The sequence below is a fragment of the Zosterops lateralis genome (assembly GCF_965231275.1).
Source record: "Zosterops lateralis genome assembly, chromosome: 13".
In the NCBI taxonomy this organism is placed as follows: domain Eukaryota; kingdom Metazoa; phylum Chordata; class Aves; order Passeriformes; family Zosteropidae; genus Zosterops; species Zosterops lateralis.
In genome coordinates this window covers 12,163,301-12,176,606 of record NC_139773.1, presented here as the reverse complement: position 1 = coordinate 12,176,606, position 13,306 = coordinate 12,163,301, and positions in this window count along the sequence as shown.

Sequence of the window (13,306 nt, the reverse complement as noted above, 5' to 3'; positions counted from 1 at the left end):
AGCCAAGCCAGCTGCTCATATTGTGTTTTGGGGTTTCTTAATTGATTTTTACACTAACAGACAAGCTGATTTTTTTTTTTTTTGGATGTTTCTCTAGAACTGAGTCATTTCCTGGGGTGGGGGGGGTGGGAAGAAATTAGAGTTTTTCTAAAAGTTTTAAAGCAGTGTTTTAACATTTGGATTGAGGATCCTTTCTTTGTTTGGTTATTCTTTCACTGAAACAGTACATTTTAAAAAGCATGAAAACAAAGGCCAGTGGTTGACAACCCCCAGTCTTGTGCCAGAGTTGGTCTTTGCTCAGATTGTCCATCCCAGGTAGCCCAAAGCAGTGTATGGGGTGGAGGGTGAGACTGGCCAAAGCGGCCCAGCTCCAGACTGTCTGGTCATCATACTCACCCGCAGAGGTTGATGCTTTTTCCAGCTCCTGCACATGTCACTGGTATTGGTGCCTGTCTGCTCTTCAGCACAATGACCTTTCTTCTGGTTTACACATCAAAACGGACTGTTTTGGCAGCAGTTTCCAGTTCAGTGTGAGCCACAAGACTGTACACTATAGTGGACATAGGACAAAGCTGCCTAAAGCCACCAGAGGTTATGTGTTGACCTGGGGAAGACTAGTGTGAAACAGTGGTGAGTCTGGATCTTTTTCTGGCCAGAAAGCTGTAAATACAATGTGTTAGTTAAATCTTAATTGGACATCAGCAATCAAGCTTGTTTGATAGTGTTTAGAGCCTAATTAAAATGTAAGAGGCAAATGGGCTACCAGCCTCAGAGCAGCATGCATTGACAACTAAAGGATGCATTGGCTTTTGAAAATAAACAGGGGTTAACCACCTTGAAGGAGAAGTCACACCATCCAGGAAGCTCCAAGTACCAACTTCATCCTGTCCTGTCTTGCCTGGGGACTGGGGACAGGAAAACCACTGGCCAAGGTGAAATGAGCAGCAAAACCTTCCATTGACATCGGTGGGTCCTGGGCTCACTGGTGTTTTGTTTGTTTGGTAAGCATGTCCTATAGTAAGTACTTGGTTTCTGGAATGTTTTATGTGTATTCTCTGGATGGAGAAGGAAGTAAACATACCCTTTCAGAGTTTCCTGTACATCACACACCATTGCTCTTGATTGAGCATTGGCGTAATTGAGCTGGAAATCAATCAGTCACTGCAGTTACCTCAGATGCAGAGAGGTTTATCTCACTGCACTGTTTAGCTGGTTATCCTCCCTAAATAGTGTGCAATGAAGCAGGAAGTGGGAGAAAAGAAAATTTTAAAGGTGTGCTCATTGAATACAGCAGGAATCCACAGAAGATATATTGGGACCATGCAGCAACTTGATCCAACTCTGCCCTCAGTTCCCCATGTCTTTTTTTCATGGTGATGATGCTTGCTAGGATCCTTAGCACCACATGGTGTGCAGTAACATCTGGAATTACAGCCTAGCCTGGAGCACTGACCCTTGGAAGTCAACAGGCACATGGTCAACAGCAGGCGATTGTAAAATACAGCCTGGCCCTTGAAAACAGCTTGATTTCTTATCCTCAACAGATTGTATTAACCCGTTCTTATCTAAACTGATGAGGAGCAGTGATTTAATGTTTTAAAACAAAAGGAAGCTAGAGAGTGCTGATGACTAATTTCCTCCAAACAACGTCATGTGGGTCATCTTCCTCGTGCATTGTTTATTTTGCTGATTAGCCTTTAGGTAGATATTCATATATCAACTATTATTTTCCACTGTGAATTGTGGTTTTTTGCCCAGCAGCATGTCCAGTTTCCAGGGTAATTGGGAAGCCAACTCCTTTCTAACTACGCAAAAGATGAACTGTGTTTCCTGCAACTTTAATGTCTCTAATGTTAGTGGTTGAGTAACAGCCGGACACAACAGTGTCTTCTGTAAGGAAATATGCCAAGAGTTGCTGCTTAGAAGTGAATAAAACTCTTTTTTTACCTTTTTTTTTTTTTCTTTTTTGAAAAAAAAAAAAAAAAGTTTTGAATTATTTGAAGCTGCAGAAACAGCCCTTTTCAATCAAAGCTTATCCTTCACAACAACAGGATGCATTGCTCTATTTAAGCAAGTAATAATATTGGTTTTAGTCACTGGACATGCGTCGCTTCCTGTTGGGAGGATTGCACAGAAAACTAATTTATTGTGTATCAGATCACTAATTCATTGTGTGTTTGGAGAATTTATATACAGAGTTGTTTTCTAATACCATCTGTGTGTAAGAAAATATATCTTTGCAATAAGCTAGTGTGGTCTATTGGCTGTTCAACATAGAATGAAGGTAAGCAGCCTCTGAAGGACTGTGTTGCTCTGTTAGCATTAGCAAAACCATGAGTATTTGGGGTCTCAGTGCTTCTGATTTACAGTCAGAAAAATTTAGTCACTGACTGCTCATTCTGGTTGTACAAGACCTTTCACCTAAAAACTCCCAGTTGCTTAAAAGGCAATTACTGGGAGCAATGGCAAAATTTTGCCCAAGGACTTCTTCATTGCCCCCTGCTAATGATCTGCTGGGATTCTGCATCTCCCAGAACATAAGCATAGCAAAGTAATTCTGATGTCTGTCATTGCTCCCTTACTTTTATTAACAGTATTTCATGGCTAACTTCCCATCTTGTGGAGTTGGTTTCTCCATGTTAGGCTGTCCTAATGAACTGAGAACAGATTCTGAGCTCTCACTCTTCCAGGGGAAAAAGCCCAAACTCGGCTTGAAATTAATGGAGTTGGTCTGCTTTGACCTGGCATAAGGAGGATCCTCATCTGCCTTCAGGTAAATGCCCTGGGGCTTTTCTTTCAGCCAGGCAATGCTGCTGACACTGTCCTGGAAGCAATTAACATTTCAATCATCTTCGGGTTTCAGCAGTGCAGCTCCTGTCAGGGTGCTGAAGCAGGGACTGATAGGCAATGCCCCGTGCCCCGACCTGAGAGACTGTAATGAGATCCCAGCATTTCTCTGACAGTGGAGGACAGGCTGGATCTCTGCCCTGCACAGTCGGTGGGATTCTGGGGAAGGAAATGCATATCAAAGCTGGTGACAACTTTTCTGTGTGCATACATAAATCAAGGTTTTGCTGTGCTTTTAAAGAATTATTTTTTTTAATCTATCTGTATGTCAGTGGAGGATTTTTAATCAGAAAACTATCAACATCTGCAGATCCAGGCTTTCCTACATCATCTGAAGTCAAACTGAACATCTGTCAGCCCAGTCAATTGTTTTACCATTTTCCTGCTGAGCTGTCTGCTGCTAGGAAGAGGAAGGGGGTGTTGAGCCCCCGTCTAAAGGCAAGGGCCCAGTTACCTTGTCAGTGTAAATCAGGAAATCAGGATCCTTCTTTGGGTGCAGTGGGGTTAGAAATAAAATCCTGATCAGAAAGGACTATGCTGTCCCCAGTGCCAACAGCCAAGGGGAAACTGGGTCACACTAAAGAGTGCGCAGATGGGGAAAAAGAGGATCCAGGGAACCTTGTCATTGAACTTCACCTTTATCCTCTGGCCGCATGAATTGTGGTCCCTGAACACTTCAGCTCAAGCTGTGTTTAGCTCCTTTATCACTTTATCCCTTTTCCGTCCTGTTTGTTCCTTTGGCCAGTTCTTTCACTGTGGTTAATTGACCTGGTTTCACTGATTTCTGTGAAGACTGGCCAAGCCTCCCAAGCTGGAGAAGTGGGTCACCGTCCATCATGTACACTGAGGCTTCAGCGGGAGGTTACCTCAACTCTCTCTTAACAGAGGAGCCTTTTTTGCTGACATGTGAAGCTGCATTTCCACCCCAATTTCTTCAAACTTATGATTGGTTTCTGTAGGAGGAACACCTGGGAGGTGGTGTGAGAAAAAGGAGGGTCTGGTGACTTAACATCTGTGCGAATCATGCTTATGTTGGTTCAAATAAATTTAACTTGAGACTTAACTCTGTTTGAGAAACTTCAGACAGAAAAAACCCCAACAGATTGTAATTCCCCAATGAGGGGTTTATTGCCAAATGGATGCACTGCATCAAGCGTTACAAGAAACAAATTTACCCAAGAGGGAGAAGTAATCCTTCTGTTAGAAATTATTGCAAACAAAACTGCAAATGTTGCCATCACTGTTGAAATTTGAACCATGAGAGTGGAATTCCATACCTCAAAAAATTGCATTTTGGCCCAAAGTGGGAGACAGAAAGCTTTCTCTTAAAAAACCCAAAAATTTCAGAAGCCAGATCTACCCTTTAAATACCCTTTCTTTTTAGATCGGACTACAGTTATGCTTAGACTAGTATTTACTAAGTTAAAGTAATTTCTAAAAGAACACAGTCCAGAAAAAACAGGAAAGTTACTTAGCTGGATGTGGACAATTTTGTTCATGTCAATGGAAGTACTGAACTGTTCAAGTTAAGCACCAGATTAAGTACTTAATCAGAGCTAAAATTCATCCAATTTCTGTAAGAAAAAAACCAATCCCATTTCAGTGCAACCAAAGCACTGCATTGTATCAATTTCCCTTTTGAAATATAGACAGTTATTGCAATTTGTGAACACAGACACCTCCCTGGCTGAATCACCAAAATGCCTGGAAATGAACAACAGCATTCAGGTAGTGATAGTTGCTGTAAAACGAAGGAACCTGACTTCACCCAGTACTCTGTAATCCTAGTGTAATACTACTCCCTGGAGTACAGTTCCATGTGTTTTTCTTAGTATAGTGTGAATGACTCAGACAAAAGGGTTTTTTCCTCTGTTCTCCCAGAGTGACCGATGTGCAGGAAGAGGAAAATGCTGCGTTTCACAAGGGAAGTTTTCCCGTATCTTACTGAACTTGTCAGACCTTCCTCCTCTGCTTTCCAGCTCTGCAGTTCTTGTCCTCCAAACCAAGAATGGCCTTGGTCAGACTGAAAAGAGATGGTGCAGAGCAGATACACAGAACAATGAGCCAGTCTTTGGCCACCTCCTCACAGTGCCTTCACTGCAGAAATCATTTCAGAGCCCATACGAAGCTGATCTAGGTTGTCATAGAAAGCCTTGCTGATGTGAATCAGGCTATGGGAAGGAGGGATCATCTCTTGATAACCAGTGCACAAGGATCTGTCAGCCTGGTCACAGCTCTGGAGGGTTGTGAGGCATCATCTCTTTTGGCTTTTGTGGAATCAGTCTTTATTACCTGCTGACAGACATGAGCACCAAACTCCCTTTCAATACTGGACAAAGTGAAAGCAGTGAGGTATTTGGATTCCTGTGGTCTTGAGAGAATATGAATGTGTGCTTAGCTGTAGGATGGTGCTCATCAAATTGTGACTGTCACAGAATTGTTCTAATTACACCATCAATCCATATAGGATTAATGCATGAAAGCCCAGGCAGGGGAACATATGCTTTGGGGGGTTTATCTTCAGCACAAACCCCTAATCTTTTCTCAGGAAATTACCATGTATTTATCAGTTCCTTGGTGTTAATTTTTAAAACCTAAAGACTTCAACCAAAAGGAACTGACCATCTACCATTTTTTTTCTTTCTTATAAATGTAGTTGTCATCCCCTCATTAACTATTTATCATCCTGGTGGGTTCTTGAAATGAGCTGAGCTTGACAAAACCACCAGGGTTGTAACCCTGAAGGAAAATGTCATAGCTCTCCATTTCTGATACATTTTGTTCAGCAGAGATTTAAAAGCAGCAGTAACAGGACTGTAATAAGATATATTTGGCAAGAAGATACAAAATAACTATTAAGCTGGTTTACATCTGTTTCCTTTTTCATTCATTTTTTCCTTCTCTAATTACATACTTAACATCAGTCTGCTATCACAGTAGCTTGGATTATTCTCTTTCTGAGTCTAGCCTCCACGTCACTGTCACTGGATTTCATTACTGCTGCTTCACCAGTAAGTCTCTTTCTACTTACATACCAAGACTCCTGCAGTCAAAGTGATTAGCAGCACATTTCTTTAAACACCCCCGTCAGACAAAGGTATGAAGAACAATGAGGCTTGTTCTGAATTGCCAGCCCTCACATGTGTACAATCTGATAAACACATATAAAACAGTGTGAGGTTTTGGAAGATGGGGGACAAATCTGTGGAAAGCTTTATACACGTCAAAAAAAAACCCCTATCTTTTGAGCAAGCACATATGCCCTGAAGTACCCCATATATATCAGCAGATGTTGCATCACAGGTTCAGCAAAAAAAGGGAAAATAGGGGGGGGGTTTATCAGATGGCAAATAATTTTTATTGTTTGTTTTTCATTTTCAGGAACTATGAGTCAAAAAGAAAATAAATGTTTGTTCTCATTGGAGAAATGTGAGATTTGCTCCTGCCTATCATGTCTCAAGGCTCAGGAGCAGAGGGCTGGCCCATGGGATATGGGTTGGGCTAAGGCTGGCATTTTGCCCCACAGCACTTGCCCACCCATGGCAGCATAAGGGGCTCCCAGGGAAACCTCAGTCATCCTGACTGGCCAACAGCCATTTGTCCTCTGTAGATGAGAAGGGGTCTGAAAATAAGAATATGAAGTGCTTCCTAAAAAGTCTGGGCTGCCCTGGCCAAGGCTCTGTGCTCGGTGCTGTGTTTGCAGCTCTGCACGTGCTGATTGTGTTGATTGTGTTAGAAGTGGGTAACTGCAACCTGATAAGGACAACTATCGTGGTCTGTGTGTTGGTAGGAACAATCAATTGCAAAGAAATGGAGTAAAGAGCCAACAGAGCAAGCAGGAGTTAGCTGAAAAGGTGTGGGAGAGAGAGAACTGCAGGCTCAATGGGAAAGCAGTGTCATGCAGCTCTTACTTAGACAAGAAAAAGAAAAAAAGGCAAACACCATACTGGGGTAGATCAGTGAAAGTGCATTCTACAAGCTATGAGCTCATCCTACTATTCTACTCACCATGAGTAAGGCCACAGTTGGGTACCATATCCAGCCTGAAGCATTTGAGAATAGTTGTGGGTCAGCTTGAGAGAGATGAAGAACAAAAATGACTCAGAAATTGAAGACGGAAAAGTAGAAGGAATTGCAATCTGAAGAAATTACAGAATAGAGGCAATTATAAATATGTAAATAACTGCAGTAAAGAGGAAAATAAATTGCTTTTAAGGTTGATTGTAGGAAAAGTTGTGGTGGGCTTCTGTGCTTGGACATGATTGCACTGCTCTTTTAGACATTAGGGACTAAACATAGAAGACTTCTCTAGAAAATTTCCCCTAGACCATGAACATCAGTGTCTGACCTTTTGGAAACCACAGTGACTAAAAGGCAATGTGGAGGAATTGAGTTTTCCCTCAAAATGACTCTGAGACAGCACAGAGGACTCTCAGCTCACTGTCTCTTCTTCTGTTCTCAGAATTTGTCCTTGAGCTAAAAGGAACAGTATTTGGTTTTAAGTAATGGTAATAGTTATAGGCAGTTGGTGAGGACCAAAGCCAGAATGTGTCATTTCTGCTGCCTCCTACCACTCTTTTCAAAGAGAGGAATATCTTTGCTCATCTCTATCTAAACCTGCTTCTTCCACTGGCCTCACATGCCCAATCCACTCAGCAGTGCTGTATGTGGAGTATATACTGGTTTACTGCAGCAGTTTTGGTAACTTCAGATACATTGTGACAGAGTATCTGTTCAAAGTATCTCTTCAAAGTTTTCCCTATTTACTTTCAGAATATCAGGGTGGAGAATTCCAGACGAGTGCCACAAAATCAAAGACCACACTTGGGGCAGGCAGCAATTCTTGATGCTGTGCTGTTGTTGTCATAGGAAGCAAAAAGCATCTAGTGACTGGTAAAGTAACCCCAGCAGCAGCACCAAAGAGGGAATATATAACACAGTTCAGTTTTCTGCTTCCTCGTGCACTGATAAAAGCATCTTAACACAATAACAGGGTTTATCCAGGATTTCTAGGGCAAATAGAGGAGATAATGAGCTTAAAGAGAAGGAAGGGAGGAGTAGGTAATGCTTGAGAGTTGGGCTGTCTGGTTTTCAGTCTCAAATGCATGTTTCAGGTGAAAAAATGTGATCCGCTTTTCAAATATACATCTCTCAGGGAGTCGAGACTGGTCTCAGACTAACAGTGTTTTTGGTTTCTATAATTTCAGAAAACCAAGTTTAAGTGATGTTGAAAAAAAAATCAATAGATATCGACAGATTTTAAATAATCACCATTGGACCTTCTGTGCTTGTGCTTTTTAAAAATTAAATTCAAGCTGATTATCATAGGTTTATTCCAGCTGAAGAATATGGTACAGACTTTGGATATGAAGATTGACACACAGTTGGAAGAGTCCACATGCTTCAAGAAAGAATTGCTGATTTCTGACACACAGTAGCATGCAGAAGCCAAAATATGCTTTTCTTTTTAATTACATGACCAGTACTCATGAATGGGAGGCTGAACTCCATCTCCACTGACCTCGAAAATGCCTTGGAGGTTTATGATGAAATGAAGCATATGTTTTCTGATGATTTCTGGAAAGTGGGGAAACACAAAAACCAGTTGGTCTAGTTTTAATTTTTTTTCAGGGAACAGTGTGATGCACCATCCAAGCTCCATATTATTGCAGGAGAATTTGGCAGTTTTCCACTTCAGTTCCTGTAACATACATGGGATTTGGCAGTTGTATGCAAATGCTCAGGTCAGGATTTCATATATGACAGCCTCAGCCCTGAATAACTGGATGGACATGGGTGAACCATGTGAACAGTCATTCTGGCTCTTGCTGACAAATCAGATCCTCTTAATAGATGAATTATTGTAGTGAATGAAATGTATATCTATGCCTCATTAATGACTCTGTAGTGCTGTAGACATACAAAAATTGACTTTTAATTGATGGCTTGATTATGGGTCTGGCCACAGTGACACAGAGCTCTGCCTCTCTCCAGATTTTTTAAGCAGTAATGCCCAGCTGGAAGGGCTGTGTGAGCATTCTGGATATATCAGCAAACTAAAAATTCTCACCATGACATGGGCTGGAAAAATGGTGGACAAGGACAAGCATAAAGAGAGAAATACATCTCTGTGAAACTGCTCAGTGGGAGCAATTTGTCTTTATGCACCTACCTTGCAATCACCTAATATTTGGAGTGAAAGTGTATTTGATATGGTTTCCTGCAATTAGTATTCCTTCCCTCCCCGCTCTCAGTTTTCTATTGTCTTTCTCTTTTTTTCCTTTCTCTCTCTCATGAACTGTCTTCATATTCATGTCTTACTGTTTTTCACAGTTCTATTCCCTAAGGCTTTCACTATGCAGATTTATAACCCCTTTCATTTCCCAGGATACTGCTTACATACAGAGGGTGAAAATCAGCCTTTTCCTGCCAGGTTATGTGGCCACCCTCCCTGCCACTCCTGAATGACTCCAGACTGCTATTCCCTTGAGGACTAAACCAGATTGGGATTTATTAAACCCTTAGCCCACTGTTTGAATGATATGTGGCCTCAGGCACTAGGAACTAAGGTGAATGCACACTGTTTCTTTGTAAAGGCACAGTAAACCACTACAGAGTGCACTGCCCCAGGCATTCCTAAACTATCTTGTCCTGTGTCAGCAAGATGCCTTAAAGAACTCTCTATAGAGCTTTCATTGCTCCATTCTCCCTCTGCTCCCACCCTGTGCATTTCAATACAGCATGGAAAAGATTTCATCCTTAATTGAAATTCCTTTCATCAGCCTAGATATAGCCTGAACAAAGATACTGACAAGAAAAAGCAGTCAAGAACATATCTTTAAAATGTCAATTTGCCAGTGACAGGCATAAAGTGCAGTCACTGCAAATCAAGACTCTAAACCCTCATTGTATATTATCACATAGCTGCCACTTCACCCTCCCCCCGCCATCCCTCCCATAAGTTTTGATGCTTGTACATCTTTGTTTTCCTTTCCACATTCTTCTCATACTGTATTCACAGCAAATCTGAGGATAGCTGAGTCTTGACTAAAACCTTGCAGACCCAGAAGAAAGCTGTTTTAAACCCTGAAGAGTGTCATTTGTCTTATACTTCTGCAGAAATTGATCATTCGAGCTCCATGAGTTTTCTATTTTTCTTTTTATTTTATTCATTCTGGTAAAGTAATTGATACATTTTTGTCCATATAGACCTGTAAATTTAATGCTACATGGGTTTATGTGGCAGAAAATTGCTACAGTCTTGCTCAGCTGCAGAAAAAGAAATAAGTAATCCAAGTTCTTTCCACTGGCACAATGTAGGGAAGGATACACCCAACAGAAAAAACATAAGAATGGGCCATCTATAGAAGGCTGTATTTAGCTTGCTTACCCTGGGTGATTAGTTTAGGTGTTTTATCTTCAAGTTTTGACTATACAGAGACCAGAGCCCGGAGAAAAGGAGGCTCAGGAGAGATCTTATTGTTCTCTAGAGACATCTGACAGGAGATTGTAGCCAGGTGGGGGTTGGCCTCTTCTTCCAACTAACAAGTGATGGGACAAGAGGAAATGGCATCAAGTTGTGCCAGGAGAGGTTCAGATTGGATATTAGAAAAAATTTATTCGCTGGGGTTGGGTTGTCAAGCACTGGGACAGACTGCCCAGGGATGTGGTTCAGTCACGATCCTTGCAGGTATTTAGAAGATATGTAGACATGGCATTAAGGGACATGTGTTAGGGATGGTCTTGGCAGTCCTGGGTTAATGGTTGGACTCTGTGATCTTAAAGGTCTTTTCCAGCTTAAATGACTCTCTGGTTCTATGATCTTCTCACTAGCACCAGAGTGGTATATCTCCAGTAAGTTGATGCCACCCTCTGTTGCCCATGCTTTCTTTTCCAGATATAACACCTCCCACTACATTTGGTTCTCTTGTGTTTGAGAGGGTCTTCTTCTATTCCCAAAGCAAATTCATTTTCTATTTTAAATAATTTCTTCAAGCACACCTTTGTCCAGAAACTGCAAAGAACTTGTCAGTGACATGGCTAATAAGAACACAGCCACACATGCTCATTAATAGTGCTTAATTATTTGCCCTGCACCTGAGTTTGGTAGATTCCAGTGTGTTTCAGCTGACAAGAGCCACTTCTTGTCAGTGCTGCTACTGCTTTAACATATTCTAGAACAAGCCTGGGATACACAGTTACTAAATTACATGAGCAGTAAGAAAATAATACTTGCACCCTTCATGCACTGTTTGTCCAGGAAATAAGCAAAAATGCTTTGAGGAACTTCCTAGTCTGAGTCTGGTGTTTGTAACCAGTCCTGAAGCAGACGACAGTTGCAGGTGTGCAGGTATGAGATGTGGAGTGTTTACCCAGCTGTAACAGCCACACAGTCGGCCAGCAGCAGCAGGAAGTCAGGCATGGTAATGTTTAGGATACATAGTCTTCACTGAGCTGCTGCCAGGTGTCTTCTTTGGCTTCAGTCTCACTGTCTTCTGGCCTATTCTTTTGTCTATCCAGTGTTCAGGAAAAGGAAGTGTGGTGCGAAGTGCTCTGCCCTTGTAACAGGCATGGCAAGGCTACAGGACATGGAAATAATCAAGACATAACCAACTACATTGTGTTCTGTTTATTGTATTTGCCTTTTTAGTAGCTATTTGAAGATCTTCCCTGTTCACCTGAGGCATCTTTCTAGGTCCATCAAAAATTACTTAAAGGCTGATAGCAAATGTGGTTTGCACAGCCCTGTTAGCTCAAGGAGCAAATTCATAACACTTCTCCTTTGATTCAAAGAGGACACTTTAATTCTTTGGTTTCACTACTGCAAATATGACCTCAGGAAGGGCCAGGGTGGCGCATGGGAAATATTGTCCTTTTAATTGCCTGCTCTTTGGAGCAGCAATCTACTTACAATGTAACAACTTCTCCTGTCTGGCTCTGGGCAAGTCATACAGCCTTTGAAAAGCCTGAGAAATGTTAGTTTCAATTGGTGCTGATGCCCAGATTCCAGCCCTTATCTTAGTTTCAGTGTGTGTTCGGGGAGAGGGACGCATAGCGGCAGCACTAGACAGGCTCTTTTCAGCTCTCCTCAGCCAAATCACTTCTCAGGGTACTTTCAGGGTTTTCTCAGGGTTGTATCAGTCTTCCCACAGATTATCAATAGTGTGTCTCGTAACAGCTGAGGTGGAGCTTGAGGGCGGTTGTCACCCTCAAGGAATTTCACAGGGTCCTTCATTTATCTATTCTGTGTTTTCCTATCACAGTCTGTGGAGTAGGAGTCCCTTTCATAATTTCCTGACCCATACACGGGTGTGTTGGCTGTCTCTGCCACCCAAAGGAACCCAGCATCGAGTAGGTGGGACACGTTTCTTTACCCTGCCTAATCTCTGGACCCTGCCACCCTCCCAGTGGGACATGCCTGGGACACGTGTAATTAACTGGGTATTCTCTGTCCTCCAGAGGAACAGTCCGTCCATGCCAGAGGCCACAAGCTCAAGCTGGATGGAGATAACACATTTCTCCCTTTCATTTTCTCCCTTAACAGTCAGCATAGACACAATTATTGCTGGCTGATTTTAGCATTTCTAAAATTCCCATTGTTAGCAAAACTAAAGACTGCTGTGGGTGGGGGCTGAGCTCATTTTTGACGTTCCAAAGACAAAGGAGTATCACACATGACCAAGTTTTTGTACACAGGTTTTGAAGTGAGTTTTCTTAGAATTGGCATGTTACCCAACAAACATGGAAGGGAAGGACATCTCAGGTTTGTAACTCATAAAATGACCCCAGTTCCTGAGTTTGTGGAACTTTGTTCCTCATAGTAACACCTAGAGTAATGGCCAAGCAGTTGGAGAGCAACACAAATGGGTGAACACGCTCGCCATGTCTCAAGTCAGGACACTGGTTGGACGTGTAAGAACTGAGTTGCACAGGTGTAATTTTCCTTACATTTTCACTTGGGCAATGCTGGTTAATTAGGGGGTGTAGTTACACCCTGTGTTACCAGCAGAACGTTGCACATAAACACCATTTGCCCACAGTGTTTGCGCTCTGCTCTCAGGGTCGAAGCATTGAGTTAGAGATGCAGGACCACTTATCCATGGGGTCTGCTCTAAGCAATTTGCTAATTTATTCAATGAATTATTTGGGATACGGATCATTACCCTGATTTTCTAAGGAAATGAGGCTTCTGCAATTTGCACTATTTTAAGTTTTCCGCGGTATCTCTTGAAACTGCCCACAAATCCAGAGATCCTCCAGGGCTTTTGAGCCCGGGACGCACAGTTCGCTCGGCAGAGCGGAGCGCTGGGCACTGCGGAGGAGCAGCTCCTTTGGCATTGCTGCACAGCTTGGGCGATTCGAGGAGCGATGCTCAGGGCCGTGGGGAGCCCGGCTCTGAGGGCTGGCACTGCCCCAGGTGTGACGGCTCAGGGTGACCCGAGCCCGAGCTCTCCTCATG